Source organism: Capsicum annuum, chromosome 4 (genome assembly GCF_002878395.1).
Source record: "Capsicum annuum cultivar UCD-10X-F1 chromosome 4, UCD10Xv1.1, whole genome shotgun sequence".
Classification (NCBI taxonomy): Eukaryota; Viridiplantae; Streptophyta; class Magnoliopsida; order Solanales; family Solanaceae; genus Capsicum; species Capsicum annuum.
The window spans coordinates 106,396,930-106,413,975 of NC_061114.1; the positions used below are offsets into that span (position 1 = coordinate 106,396,930).

General features: G+C 31.8%; 1 long non-coding RNA gene across 1 annotated transcript; it reads right to left on the reverse strand.

Moving 5' to 3' along the window:
• Positions 1-3,442: 3,442 nt before the first annotated feature.
• LOC107867992 lies at positions 3,443-17,040 on the reverse strand. Its single transcript, XR_001673512.2, has 3 exons — positions 14,924-17,040; positions 11,364-11,540; positions 3,443-3,575 (listed from the first exon to the last, which is right to left on the reverse strand). It is a non-coding gene; the product is annotated as an uncharacterized LOC107867992 (long non-coding RNA).
• Between the last annotated feature and the right edge of the window lie 6 nt (positions 17,041-17,046).

Sequence of the window (17,046 nt, forward strand, 5' to 3'; positions counted from 1 at the left end):
TTATGAACTGAATCATTGCTGAATATCTGGAATCTCAAACTGATGCATGATGTGTGAACTGAACTAGATTCACAATCCACATGGATGTGAACAAACTATCTCTTGGAAGGGGCATGTTAATAAAACTCATATAGTAATACCATATCAGAGGACGGAAAAATTATAAGAACTTATCTGTCTAACTGCTAATTTGGATTACTATCTATACAAACTAACTCATACAGAAAATATATACTTAATTAGAGTATTTCTTCGACACACTTTCTATGGAGTTCTATTGACTCAGGGAGAAATAAATCTTTGCCATTGTCTGAATAAGACATCTGGATAAGAAATCACAACATGGCTAAAATTCTGTAATATGGAACACAGGCCTATGAAACATCAGCTAGGATAGAGCTACTAAGCCTTATGCACTGCAACTACTAACTTTCAAGCTTAGACATACTCCTCGAATACTCTTTCAACTGTACCTTCCACCTTAATATTGCACTTTACCTGAGACTACTAAAAATAGTCACAAGGGCATTGATAACTCTACTTACTAAAGTTTGAGCCAGACTTAATTCTCCCACTATGTACAAGCCTACTCAAATCTACAAAATGCACAAATAACACTGTAATACTCGTCTGAATCATGAATTCAGCACACCTTGCATTTCCGTAACTTCTCATTTCATGAATAATTTTGATTTTACCTTCACAACTAAATACAAACTCTTACTTTCCATTCACTAATGCATAATGCATTTATCCACTTACACACCAACATGACATTTAAGCCTATCTTCATAACTACAGCCTCGAGTAAAACAAACATGCAATAATCTTTTCTTAACATAAAACATTTACTCTCTCCCATCTAAGCAATTGCTTATCACTGTATCATTTCATAAAGAGAGGTCACTGAATGGCTAAAACATAAGGACATGAAGCATGAATGAACACTTTACAGAACTTGACATATAAAAGACTCCTGAAGAATAGAATATTAACATCATGGATTTATTAAGAGACCTAAACTGAGAATATACATGACATAATCTGAATTTCATTGATCATTAGGAGTGTAGCATGAGTACTGTAACTGAACATACTGTAAAGCATGAATACATGAGTCCTGAGCTGCATGACCTGAGTTGGAGTTCATAATAAATTCATGGATTATGATTCAGACGGCTTGGTGAACTGGAACTCCTTGTACTAGTAATTAGAAGCGTACATGATTTTCTATAAATTAAATGAATATGAGCTATGATCATGGGGCTAATATGTAAGGCATGGGTAGATATTGTGATGACTAAGAAACCTTCCACTAAGATAAGAACGGGTTGGGCATCATTCTCCCTCGTGTTTTCTACAACACACTAGCATCACTAATAGAATCTGAGAGCCTGACTTGGTTACTTTTTCTACCATCTCCCTCTTAGCTTAAAACCATCATTCTAAGTCTGTGAACCACTTACTCAATAACTCTGAATTGCACTGTCACCACTTTACTCCAGATTCTAGGGTATAATAATATGCATAAATGATAAACTCACCCTGAAAGTCTACACTTGATAATGTAAAACTTTCTTCTAGTACTTTCTTCTGAGATACAACTCTTAGCCCTCTATAAACCCCAACAATCATCACGTTACAACTTGAAATTCACCAACTTAAAATTCTTAAATCTTCTTCTATTAGCTCAATCCTCTAAAATTCAAACTCAGATTCTAACACTTAATATGGATGCTCACAAACCTTCAATGAACCATACTACTTTTATCATAGCCTACAATTATCCTGTCACTAAACTTATATTTTCCCTACACCATGGGAATTACCATTACACCAATAACATATATTTTTAAATCAACAAACTTAAATTCTTTTCTTGCATACACTGTTTCAAGCCTACTAATTCACCTTTCATACAACTAGCCTTGTGTAGTATAATCTGCTCGAATTCAGATAATACTATCCCAACTCTACTACTGTTGCTAAATGCCGGGCTTTATGCTTTAAATTTTAGACCATATGCTATAATAAAAGTCTGATAAGGGATCTAAAACCACATCTGACTTAGGCTAAATACACGATTTTCATGAATCATGAATAAAATTTTTCATACATTAGAACATAAAAGTACTGGTGGGATACTGTTGGGCCTGCATAAATTCCCATAATTATCTGTTGGAACAGTTTTAGAAAATCTCTATCTGTAAGGATTTAAGCTTAACTATTTCTATTTCCTTAGAAATAAGGCAGGGCTAGCATGAATAGAGCAAGATAATAATCTATATAACTTTCTTAGAGGACCTTTCTATAGCACAATCTAAGATATGAAAGATGAGAAACTTTTCCTAAAATGCCTCATAGCCTCCTGTCCATAAGTGTGGCATGCTTCACACCCATGCACAATACTCTAACTGACGCGACTTTCTGACTCGCTCAGATACTTTAAAACCCTAGGCTCTAATACCAAATCTGTAACAACTTGGAAGTACACCATGATCATCATACGGTGCTTATAGTCCAGAGAGACCACAAGCTAACCCATGATAGGTACTTGTTGTGAGCACTGAATAAAACTGATAACAAAAGATTTATTTTGTGGAATTTAACTAAAATTGCCTTAAGGTTTTAAGTCATAATTCTGATAATCTCTGCAAAGCAACAATGATAATAAAAACTAAAAACTAGCTAACTGTCTGTACTAGTCTAAAAGCCTCTAACTAAATAATTAAGAAGTTGATGGGACAAACCCCTAACTAAGTCCACCTAAAGTAACTACTGAACTAACTGAAATACTAAAATAAGATAATATCCTCGATGGATGAGGACTCACTACTAAATCTACTGCTGATATCCTAAACTGCTAAGTATTATAGGGAGCCCATGTATTTGAACCTATGATATGAGAAATCATAGCGCAAAGAGAAAGTGTGTGTCAGTACTTTGAATGTACTGGTATGCTAAGTGAGGTAGGATGATATACATAATTTTGTATGCATAAGATGATAACTGATTGAATAAACTTTGTAAAGTAACTGGATGAGAGCACATGCAAAACTATAACTACTGGACATGTTACATATGTAATACTGCACATATAATGTTTGTCTGAATTAAACTGAAACTGAAGTCCTGAGTTCTGATAACTAAATAATGATAATTGAAAGTTTAGACTGAAATTGAATTACTAAATTCTTATAAGTGAATACTGTTAACTGAAAGTTTAGATTGAAACTGAAGTACTGAATTCTAGTAACTGAATATTGTTAACTGAAAGGTTAGGCTAAAACTAAAGTACTAAATTCTGATGGCTAAGTAATTGATAATTTATAGCCATGGTTCTGTAGAACTATTTGAGTTCTTTACTGAATAATAATATTGAATACTAAATACTGAATACTAAAATTGTACCTGTAGGAGGTATCATCTAACTGACATACCCCAGTCTGAGCTGATCTGGGTCCAACCTGTGACCCCAGTTGAAAGGGTGCTAGTATTGTACCATGGGTACTAACAATAGTTGTGGAGTCAGTTCTAATCTGGTGGGTGACCCCTGAGTGACAAGCATAGCCAATCTTGAAAACATAGCAATAGTCAATTATTCATAATTTATTCATCGAGATATTTTATAAAAGACTTGGAGTTCATGAGCTTGTACATGAATGAAAAAACATGCTAACATGTCATGATTACACTATTCAACCCACATGACATTCTATCAAACACTTGGGGTGCATGATTAATGCACATGATAATGAACAACACATAAGCATCATGGCTACAACTTAAACTTGTAAATCTCAAGGGTTTAACATGAGAATTCACTTAATTCAACATACATGCTAATTAGTTTAAATGAAACATGTGGTAAATCCTGAATTGAAACCCATACAACAATACATACTTGAACACAAACTAATTTAAGAATATAAATCATAAATATGAGAACCTGTATTTTGAAAAGAGTTCTTGAACTCTAAGGGTGAAAGAAAATCCAAGGATGAACATCTAACATACATTAGAGATTTAATCCAGAAAGAGAATTGACCTTTCTTAAAAGTTGTTGGATTGGGAATTATAAATTCTTAGTTTTCTTAAAAAAGGGCTTGAATTTTGTTCTTGGAAGATGATCTTGAGAGAAAATCCTAATTTTCTTGTTCTTGAGATTAGAGAGGATTATGAGTGATAAGAAACTGATATTTTAGCACTTAGTAGGGCTTTATGTGTGATTTAAGTTGTGGGGGGTGAGTGAAAATACCAAAATACCCCTCTAAATGCGAATGAGAGTTGTTGTATTTTAAGGGTGGTGACCTTGGTTGATAAGTCATCACTTAGGTGATGGCCTATCACCCCAGGTCGTTACTTAGAATCTAGAATTGATGATTTTCTGTCTAAGACTGACGACTTGGACTGATAAGTTGTCACATAGGTGACGGCCCGTCAGCTCGGGTCGTCACTTTGTTGACAGGCTGACATGCTGGAGTAAAATAGGCATAACTTCTCGCTCAGATATAGGATGATTAAGGTGAAACCAAATGCGTTGGAAATAAGATTCAAAGATATTTCACTTGATATAAGGTAGGGCACATAAATCATTATGTACAAGGAGTAATGGTCGTTTAAAGTTGACCCAAGCTGAATCATTTACTAAAACTTAATCAACAGAAGTGTTATTAACTCATCTTTGAGTTTGGAGATTTTTATGACATCGACTGATATAAGAGGACATTTTTATACTATAGTATTGATTATCACACATATATAGACATAAAACCATTGGGTTCTGGTCTGCATACTTCATAATGATGGTTTGCATTCTACCTAAAAAATATGGGGTGTTACACAGTGGCCCTAATTCTGAAAAAATACCCATTTTGCTCTCATCTCTCATCTTTCAACTACTCTGGCTACTCTAATTTTTTATAAGTTGCAATTATCTATGGTTGATGCGATTGACGATGCAATTATATCCATCTAAATAATTGTCCGTTCAACTGTATTTCGGATTGTGAAACTCTAGCCTCAAGCGTTGATAAAAAAGATGCTTCTTTAGTATTATTTTTGGTATGAATTTACTCTCTATTTTCCTAGACTCAACTTGACTCTCTATTTTATACTTTTGTATTTCTCAAATTTTATTCAACTATGCTCTAAATTATGATTTCGAAATAGATGAATTTAAATTTCTTTTCAATTTAGGATACTTTTTAAAGGAGAAAGAATTATTTGTAGACTTTGTTCATGTTAAAGAGAACATTTTTTTCCTTTTATGACTAGTTAATTTATTTATTATAATAAAAATATTCACTTGTGTATAGGTACTTCTTTTATGGCCGGTAGTAGTTCATACAAGTTGGATCCCAGCACACTTGAACCGTTTGTATTAACTGAACAACTCACTCATAGGTCACGGAATATATGGGATGGAAGTGTTGATATGATTCTTAATACGAGAAAGGGTGATGAAATTTTTGGAAGCTCGTAGAAAAATATCCTATCCATCCATGATTTTTAGAAGTTATTAAATTATCTGGATTGTATGGTGTTTATAGATGTAATAGGCCTACTATTGACCGTAGTTTTATCACTTCATTAATTGAGCGTTGGTGTCCCAAAACACATACTTTCCACTTTAAAATAGGTGAAGCAACTATCACCTTGGAAGACGTTGAAGTGTTGTATGGATTACCCGTGAATGATGATCTGGTACTTAGTACTAAGACGACGAGGACCATAGAGGATTGGCAAAACATTTGTCAAAGATTATTAAGTTTTGTTTCATCTCTCCAAGACTTTAAAAATAGTTCCATAAAGGTCTCTGTGCTTAATCCACAATGGTTACCTTTTTGGAACAAGCGAGACTAATATATTTGTAATGCATCGGTCAATCATAGGCCACTTTGGTACGATGACCCCTGCCTTATTGGTTCTGATGCATTACTCGTCTTCTCATTGGAGTGTCTCATACAAGAATGTAAGTGATTCATACTGACACACTGATAACTTTGGACTCATTATTGTATGACAATTCTCTTGACCACCAAAATTTTCCAAGAAATTTCTTTTCAAAAGCAAAATATGTAGAATAAAATTTGAAGTGATCTTTAACTGGACGAGACATGTTTTTCCAATTGTTTTCAAATAACTTAGGAGCAAATCCTATTATATTTTTGAAACCTATAATGCATTGGTTTGGGCCGTGGAAGCAGCCACTTAGGTAGGTTGTCCATATCTTTCCGGACCCTGCTAACAGGGGATGCTTTGTGCACTAGGTTGCTCTTATAAGATTGAAGCCTAGTGTATAGAACTAGTGAACACTAAATTGACCAAGTTTGGTCCTAATTTTCCGGTACTTTCATCAATACCTATATTCCTAGGTCTCCCATGTTGTAATTCCCCATGCTTTATGCAGGATAGACATACCATACCACGAATATGGTATGGAGATGCTTTCACCAGGGTGATCGCTTCTTTTATTGCTTCTGTGGAGGTCTGTGATCTGATCCCTTATTTGTTGGATATTGATATATAACACACTCCTCAGTTAAAATGTAATTATCCTTCTAATTAACTAGATTTCCTATTTTATTGGAGGCCTAACTTCAGATTTGTGGAATTAAGTGCTATGTTAAGTGATTGTTTTGGTTGTTAATGGTAATCACAATGATTACCCAAAAACAAAGAAAAAGAAGAATAAGAAAAAAAAACACAATCCTCGTACTAATGTTCCAAAAGAGTAGTCTACAAGAAATATGTTTTTAATTGGTTTTCGTTTTCATACTCCGGTTTTCTGTTTCATAGTGAAATCTAGTCTTAAATTCAATTTCAATCCTTTTGTTGTGCAGTCAATTGGAGGGATGATTGGTAGTTAGTAGATATTTTATTGTATTAGTCGAGATGTGTGCAAGCTAACTCGAACACCATATTTGTTTTAAAAGAGCACCATATGTGTCCAAGCAGGAAATCAAGCCTACAATAATGTGTGCAACTTTAACACTATGCTTGGTTTGTGGACAAGTTTAATATGAAGTGTTAGCTTTACCTAAAGAAAATATCAAGATCCAAAATAGTTTCTTTTATGCTATGTTAAAAAGAAGTGGGTAACACTAAAAAAGATAATATTTAGGAAAGAATGTCATTAAAAATTATAAAAATATTAGTGGGCTACTCTTTCATACCTATTGTGCTTAGTTTGTCTTTCCTGTGAGGTTTTATTCTAATTCTATAGTGTAAATGTGACAAGTCAAAGGCAGGAGTAGGTGATGGAGAAATAGATATTTTGAGGTTCTTTTTTGGCTTCCTATCTAGTGTCCGATACCTGCTTTAGGCTCATCTAATTCGGAGAAAGTCCTATCAAGAAAGTGAGAGTTTTGGGAGTGAGTGAATTGACTTACCCACTTTTCATTTCCTCCACAACCTCACCTAACCACTATCATATACATATTGTTTTTCTTGTTCATTTACTAATTCAATTTGTAGCTTAGCAAAAGTTTTCACTTGTAGGTTCCGTAGCTTTGCTGATGGTCTTATAGACAAGTCAGGTACTCTTCTTCTCTTTCAAATTTATGTCACTTCTCTTGGTTAAAACTTCTGCTTCTTATATCAAATAAATGCATGAATTAAGCTTCTAGACCAACATGACTTTGATTAGAGTAGTAAAAAAAGCAAAATGACTTTTGATTTTCACAAAATCAGAATATTAGAGTTGTAATACTAATAAGTTAAACACTTATGAATAAAATAATTCTACTTCTTTGATGCTTACTCTCCCAATTGCTTACAGGTACAATAACGTGTGGAACTAGAGGTAGAAAATGTGCAAGAAGAACGTTAAAGAAAGCTTTTTGAAGGTACCACAATAATATTTGGAGAAAGAGCAAAAACTTTTGCAAGTGTTGTGTCATGTATTGATATTAGGTTGTTGCAAGTGTTATGTCTAATATTAAAATGCTTACTGGACAAGAAGCTATTATGCTTATTTTACATAAAACTTTTGTATAAAAGCAACTACTATGGTTAACTTACTTACTTCTCTCCTTTATTCATGAATTAACAACTCTTTGTTTTACTGAAAATCAGCATTGACTCTTCATGTTTTCATTCTACAATTGTTTCATGATCAAAGTGCTGAAAAGCTGCAAAAAACTTAGGAAGCTCACTAAATCATTTCTGAAAATCACTATACACCAATTTAAATGTGTGTTGACGTCCAAGCCATGCTTTCCTATATGTTATTTGATGATCAAATATCTCATGAACCTTAGAAATGACATCTATTACCAACAATTTGAGATTTTTACGTATTTGATTTAGAACTAAAGATGCAATTAAATTGGTATCTAGGTTAGCATGACCTGTAGTAAGCCCTTCATCTCATATCTGTGATTATCAAAATACTTTCCTATCTATCAAAGGCTACCTCCAACTTTTCATCCTCGAAGAAACCATGACAACCCTATGATATGTAAAACCTGCATCTGACAATCCATAGTGTCTTTCTATAGTTACAACTATGAATTCTTTATTTTTTGCGCAAATTCCAAATTGCTTCAACCCATTTCAATCTATCTTTGCTTCTAAAGCACATTCCTTTTTTCAAATCTCTTTTGGCATCCTCAGACCAAATAGAACAAGATTTTATCTCGGATTCACGTGTAGAGATAAAAATATCTTCTTCATTCTCTAATATTGTAAAGTAAGGTGTATCATGATTTTGTTCAAACACACTTTGACCAAATTAACTATGAAGATTTACACCAATATCATTCTGAGGTAAATCTTCACTATCACTGATATCTTCATCAGATGTAGTTTCTCCATCATCTTTTGAAGGTTCATCTTCCTCCGAACTTTCATCACAAATTTATGCATATGCATCATTACACAAATAAAATCTATCCTCATCTTCTCTATGAAAAAAATAATTGATTAGTAAAGTAGTGATGCACAAGGTTTCTTATTATGTCAAAAAAATAAAGATCACCTACCTGATCTCATATTATCTGTGGTTGCTTTCAATGTATCCTTGATTACATGAGCCTTCATCAAATGATCAATAGTCATGTTTGTTAGGAATTACATCAAGTGATTGATGGATACTAGGTATTGCACTATATGCAAAATAAGGCTGACTAAGCATGGCAAATCCATAATTTTGAGCCAACAAAATCATATGATAACCGTGCTAGCCATTCATTTGAAATAGATTATCTTGATTTGTTGGTGTAGTCTTTACATACATCTACAAAAGATTTATATCAATTCTATTAAAAAAATTTTAAGGAATGACAAGAAATTATAGCAAGAAATGGTCATTCTCTATTTTAAATTCAATGAACCTTATAATATTACCTTGAAAAAAGCATGAATTTTTTTTCAAAAATACCCATTTAAATATTTTCACTGTTTGTCCTCATTTTTTCATGCAATAGTTCAACTAGTTCAACATAGCTTGTTGAAATGGACATGCTAACAATCTTCTAGCACCTTCACTATATCTAAATCCATTTATTTTAGAAATTATTTCACCACCCCAATACAAAGCAACCATCACATTTTCTTCAAAATTAGCCAGTTTTTCTGCTATACACAAAAATAATATATGTATGATAATTATTAAAATAGCAAAATAATATTAATACATTACCAAATATTGACTAGCCATACCTTTTAAAAATTTGTAAATGTTGTTTCCAGAATGAAGCACATGAGCAAAAGCTTTGATTAAAATACAATTTCGATGATTTTGTCACAAATCGACAGGTATGTAACTCGTGTATTATTGATTTTTGTATCAGGGGATACTTCCAAAAGCCTCTTCCACAAAAGCCTCTTCCACAAAAATCACTTCCACTATCAAAGCTGGATACATGGTTATGGTAGAATTATCAACCTACATTTCTAATTCTCACTTCATTATTTACATCTCTCTCATTTTTTCAGTCTTTGTAGCTGGGATTTTCTTTTTGAGAGAAATAACAACTTCGATACCCTACTTTCTTTGGTGTGTACCTCAACCTAGATAAGTTCTGTTTTTAAAGCCCCCCAAAATGTAAAAATATAGGGTAAATAGAAATTAAGGAGTTTGTTTATCTTTTTTTTTGGTTGCAAAATAATAGGTATAGATGATTCTCAAACTTGGAAGATTTCTCTTTTAATGCTTATGACCATCTTTCCTACAAAGCTAATTATTTTTCAAGTACTTCTGACACTTGCAAAGCTTATTTCTAGGTTTAGTTTGCAGATTACGCAGCCAAAGCTATTGAAATCCACAAGTAAGTTAGATTTCTTTTTCTGTAACTTTTTCAGAAGGTAATAAGTATTATTCAGTGATCTGAACTTACTGAATGCTGATTTTTCTGTGCAAAAAATAAAAGTGTATACATAGAACTCATGAAATCTGGATTACATTCTGTCTGTTTTACAAGTTCTATATGCACAAAAAATAAAACACAAAAACATAGTTATACGGGAGATACTGATTTTAACAAAGGAAGAAGCAATTCATTGCATTTTGGATACATTTTTCTTGTTTACTTTATAGTGATTGGTGAATTCGAAATGAGTTTCTTGAAAGATTGAACCTTTTTTTGTTTCGTCATTTGATGAGTTTACTGAGTTGACTTTGTGGTAGGCTTGAATCTTTTGTTGTTGTTTTTCTCATATTCCTAGGTGTTGAACTTGAAAAGGAAGTGAATTGCTTTATCTTCTTTGGGAATGAATTGGTTTACGAATTTTGATCTTCCGGGATACTAATTTTAACATAGGAGGAAGCAATTCATTGCATTTTGGATCCTTTTTGCTTTTACTTTACAATATTCGTGAATTCTGTATGAGTTTCTTGAAAGATTGAACCTTTTTTTGTTTTGTTATGCAACGAATTTACTGAGTTGAATTAGTGGAAAGCTTGAACCTTCCGTTATTTCCATTGTTTTTCACTGAAATTCATAGGTGTTTAGCTTGCTTGTAGAGGAGGTTAATTTCTTTATCTCACTTGAGAGATAACATCGGCTTCTCAAAAGCTCAGGTGTAGTATGTATCATGATAAACTACTTAGATCTGATAAAACTATGTTTTGTGGAACACAAAGACAGGACGTCTAAGTTGAAAGTAGTAGCTCGACTTCTTACACCTTTAGTTCGAAGTAGCTTCATCAAGACAACTTTCTTTATTGTGAACATAATTTTTTGTATGTCGTGTCAAGAGTTTACTTAATTTTAAAATACTAAAAATATTCATGTTAGGCCCGTGCTCACACAGACCATACCCTTCTAGTTTTTATTATAGAGAAGTAAGTGTTTCAACATGTCTATTTTTGTGCCATTAGAATAAAAAATAAGGGCATTTTAGTCATTTAAATATACCTTGCCTTACATATGTCTTGACTCCGGGCTTTTGACTATACACATAGTATTTTTTGACAACCCTCTGTTTGAAACCATCTCATCTTCTCTGTTACTGAGAGGGTAACTATGACATAATTGCTTGCCAAAATTAAAGTTTTGATTTCCTCAGCATCAGATATCAGACTGAACCCTATCCTGAGATGCAACAGAAATATCAATGAATAAAATAACTGTCTCAATCTAATTATTTTCAATTATAGAGATGTATCGCAACAATTGATATCAAATTCTACAGTAGATCCAGTATGAGTATGATGGTTATTGGTGTTATGTTTTTCTAGAGCTCTAATTAACAAGAGAGAAATATATGAACTACCAGCACAAGTATAATATCAACATGTTCCCGCTAGTGCAGATGTAAGATATAATGTCCATAAGCTGATAGAAAAATATATAGAAGTAGGTTTATTTACTAAAAGAAAAATAATAACCAATTAAGCGAAATTTTCAGTTTAAAATTCTTGGTTGAAGAAAATTCAGATATTACAATACAAACAAAAACTGTCCCACCTATCCTTAACACTGCAACATGACTCCATAATATCAAGTTTAGTAGCAGTATTTGCAACACAACCCTTGAAGATGGTGCTAAGGTAAACCATTGGTGTGTTCCCAATAAGTTATCAAATGATATAAGTCATCATAATCATAATCATAATCATAATCATAATCATAATCATAATCAATCATAATCATAATCATAATCATTATCATAATCATTATCATAATCATAATCATAATCATAATCAATCATAATCATAATCATACTTACTATATTAAAAGTGTGAAGACCCTTAAAAAAGTGATTTGAACTTTTTATCCTTTATTAAAAAACTCTTTTAAACAAAATCATCTTTTCACTATTTTTTAATTTATTATTTAACTATTTTTTATTATATTAACTAGACTTCCATAAATATGGGACTCCTAAAATATATGGTAGGAGAATTAAATAATATTTTTCTTTCTATTAGACTTCCTAAAATATATGGTAGAAGAATTAATTAATATTTTTCTTTCTACTGTTCCATTTGAAAAATACTCCTAAAATAAGACTCTTAAGGAAATACTTCTATAAATATTGAGATGTACGTTAAACTACAGAACAAACCGATTTGCCTATTGGGAGAATATGATTGATGCTCATCTAGCTTGATTCGATGACATATCTAGATAGGTGGATGCTTGATTTTCTAACCCTTAATTTCTTCACTGTTTTTGTCAGCATAATAGAATTCAACATGTGTGTGTATATATATATCTTCTTTGATTTCATTCAAAATCATTCTTTATGGTCAAAATTTTTGCTCAAGAATTAGTTGGATCAAAATTGAAGCTTTGTGATTACTATTATATTTTTTCATAATTTACAGGTCATATATGAATGTCGGTTGACTTTGAAGAATTTTTTGTGTAAAGGTTATATTTAATTGTATTATTCTGATAGCTTTATTATCTTATTATTTTATTTTAATTTACAGATGCTAGATGAATGTAGGTCGGCTTTAAAAAAAAATTTAGGTAAAGGTTAGGTTAAATTGTATTATTGTAAGTCTCTATTAATTTATTATTTTGTGGTAGTTTACAGTTCGTAGATGAATCTCGATCGGCTTTGAGAAATGTTTGTGTAAAATTTAAATTTAATTGTATTGTTTTGATATCACTTTTATCATATTATTTTGTTGCAGTTTACAGATGATAGATAAATGTTGATCAGCTTTGAGGAATTTTTTTTTGTAAAGGTTAGATTTAGTTGTATTATTTTGATATCTCTATTATCGTATTATTTTGTTATTGTTTACATGTGCTAGATGAGTGTTGGATGATTTTGAGAAATTTTTTGTGTGTAAAGATTAGATTTAATTGTATTATTTTGATGTCTCTATCATTGCATTATTTTGTTGCAATTTACAGATGGTAGATGAATGTCGATCGACTTTTAAAAATATTTTTGGTAAAGATTAGGTTTAATAAATAAACTTTTCATCTTTGCATACTCAAAAGATATTAAATTTAATTATTATATTCATCTTTATTAGTTAAACAATATCTTATTAACTATAATGTTTGAACTCGTTAAAGTGAGGTACATGCGCAAGGCGCGTACACCTATACTAGTAATATGAAGAACAAGTAGAGGAGACATTAGAATAGTGAGAAGAAGGAGATATCAATAAGAACTATATGAACCTTTTCCACTATTATCTTTCATAAAGAGTAAAAAATATTATACGGGTCTAAAGTTAAGTATACCCATATAATATCATCAAAGAAATTTCGAAGCTTCATTAAAACAGTATGTACCTTAATAATCAAAGAAGCCTAACTTTTTCTTATATATTCATGTGACATAGCTGGAAGCGGACAATGGAACATAGGAAATAATGCCACAGCAGCATCAAAAAACCCGTGACTATAGGAGAAATAGAGGAAGTAAACCATCCACTAGCAAACAAATAACTGAAATAATCTAAAATTAATGCCAATTAATTAATCCAAAAAATATTAAGAGTTTACACTTGAGCGTTTTCCATATGACTCTTGAAAAATGTTTTCCTTCCTAAATTCACTTTTCAATGTTTGAATTGAATTGTGTAAATACCAAAAAAAAATCAAAATAACAAAAATGTCCTCTAAAAGCAGCAACAACAATAACATCATCTCAAGTATATATTCACAAAGGTGTGGAGAGAGTAAGTGTACACAGTCCATACCACAAGGTGAGATAGAGAAAAGTTTTCAATACACCCCACCTAAAAATATAATGGTCAGATTTGAACTTGGAACCTTAAGTGAATTTTGAACCCCTAAACCAATAAACCAATATCTATTCTTGGAAATGTCCTCTAAAAGGGGAAAATAATTTCCGTCACTTATAAACAGAAGTAATTCTCCCTTACAAATATTTCACGTCTTACTCCTTATCGCTTCCTTCATGAAACACATCATTGTTAATCTTTAATATCAAAAATTCCAAACATTATCACTATACACTGTACTGTACTGTTTCCATACTAATTTTAGCACCCGACCAAATACACTACAATAATGCAGAAAATGATTTTTCAACATAAAATATCACCATGATGGACAACTTCCCCTATACCAAAATCGTATCTTTATAACCAGAAAGGTAACCCTGAATTAGAAATTAACTCAAATTCACTAAGTCTAGACAAACAAATACAAAATCCAATTCACATGTATCCCCAACAGAATCAAATCAGCAAATAGCTCCCTTGGACTTCTTTTGCTAGTGTAGTCTAGCATATAATGAATGGAAGCAAGCAAAAATAACCAAATAACAATGAAAGAAAAATCCTGCAAATTATCAGCAAGAAGTTTAAACCAAATAAAATTATTATCTTAAGGTTTCTTAATCATTATTTATTTACTTTATCCTAAAATATCCAATTTAAAATTTTGGGTCAAAATCTAAGAACCTAAAAAGCATAATAACAGGTTCAAGCCATAGTAATTATACACATCGTAAAACTAAGTTTGAACTACAGGATTACCTCAAATAGAGAAAAAGTCGAGCTTAGAAATAGCCACTCAAAACCCAATTTCACATCTCAAGAATTTCTTAGAATTTCCAAATATTTAAGTTGATTATTTTTATTTTTGGATATAATCAAAAAAGAAATAAGAATGGGAACAGAGGAGAGTAAAAGCAAAATAGCAAAAGAAAGATGATATTGTTCAGAGGTAAGGAGTGATACGTGTCAATGAGAGTGGCAGGATATTTTACACGTTTAAAAGCTATAGCTACTTTTATGTGTGAAATGACTAATATGTCCTTAGTTGAAATTTTAATTCCATTAAGTAAGCATGTCAAAACTCCCTTTTCTAATATACTAGATAATGAATGTTAGAGCAAGCACGGGCCTAATATTTTGCTATTTACATTTCATAGAAAATTTTATTTTTTGAATTTTATAATAGATTGTTTATCTTTTGAATAATTATAGAATATTGTGGAGGGGGCATTAAACCGTAAACTATTACTATACCAACCAACTCAAAACAAACACCTAGAGAGACCCTACCCCTAACCACCTTCTAAGAATAGTGCCAGAGTATGGCCTCACAATGACTAATTACAAAGTTTCTCAATGAGATTTACACAAAGCATGTTTAACTACGAAAAATATTTAAATGATGAATGTAGACAGTGTAGTAGTAGTAGGGCCAGTTGTACGTCACCTTCAAGGCATCAGACGTCATATATATTCTTGATTCTTTTAATGTATCTCTTTAAGGGATAGTTTGGTGCATTAAAACTTTCACTATCCGTAGGGCCGGATAAAGGCCAAACCGTAAGGTTTCCAATCACCTGTAAATTCCACCAAGCCACTGCCTTTTTTTATCAAACATTTCTTCAACAACTATCCGGGTGATTTCAAGTACTTTATCAACCATGGCAGAACTTTAGCTGCATAACTGTCAGGAACAATGATATAGTAACTGGTTATGTTACTTTTTTCATTTTTCTAGACAAAAACTTCTACCATTGTATAAATTTGTGTATGTAGATGGTGTAATCATATATATATCATCGACTTAAGCAATATCAGCTATGCAGTACTTCTCTTGTCTTGATATTATGAAGTGACAAGGTTAAATCAAAATAGTACGTAACTTACCTTGTAAGTCTATGTTCAGCAGAGTCAAGTTTTACTCAAAATAGTTCATATTTTGAATTTCTTAACCATGGTCAACAAAGGGGAACTCCTTCAAACCTATCCATAGAGAAAATGACAACCTATAAAAACTACTAAACACTAATACTTTTAAAGATTAAGCATAAAATTTTGTATGTTTAAGCAAATAGAGAGCTTAATAGAACATTGAATCAAGCCAAAGTAGAATAACGCAATAGACAAATGCAAATTTACTTGTTCACCAAAATTATAACTTGATAATCCCTTGACTTTTAAAATACAATATCAAAGTGAATATATTCAGCCAAAACCTACAGAAGAGGAGAAAAAAGGAAGTTGAATATTATTTGTTGGCTCAAATTGTTGACTAAAAATCTACACAAATATTAATTGAAGAAGAAGAAGAAGAAGCGATTGATAGAACTTGAAAATGAATAAGAAAAGCAGAAGATGAAAGTAAAAAAAATCACCAAAATCTCAAATGCATACCTAAACTTGTAATAAAGGATGAGACTTTGAACCTAAACAATCAAGAAGTTACAGAGGTTGAAGGTAGAGGTCATGGAACAGCTGATGTGCTGGCTGTCAAATTTTAGACTGGAACACATGTTGTAGATAATGATGAAAAGTTGAAACTACCCCTGAGTATAAATTTAATGATAACAAACTAACATGTTGATACCACTTCATCACTCGTGCTTCTATAATAATAAAAATGTTAGGCTTATACATATGAGCAACCGCCATCTAGTTTATTAATAAGTATTAGTGTTGCGTATTAATGTTTCCCTTCTTTAAATTCTAAAACTCTTAATTAAATGATAGAGGTTGAGGCATAACGCTCCAATAGCTTCCCTACTAAGCTTGGTTAAAAACTCACTTTTGTACTGCAACTAATTGATTTTGTCCTTAGGTGTTGCCATATGTAATAGTGACTCCTAATGAATAAAATGGGTTGACACAATTTTGAAGTTACT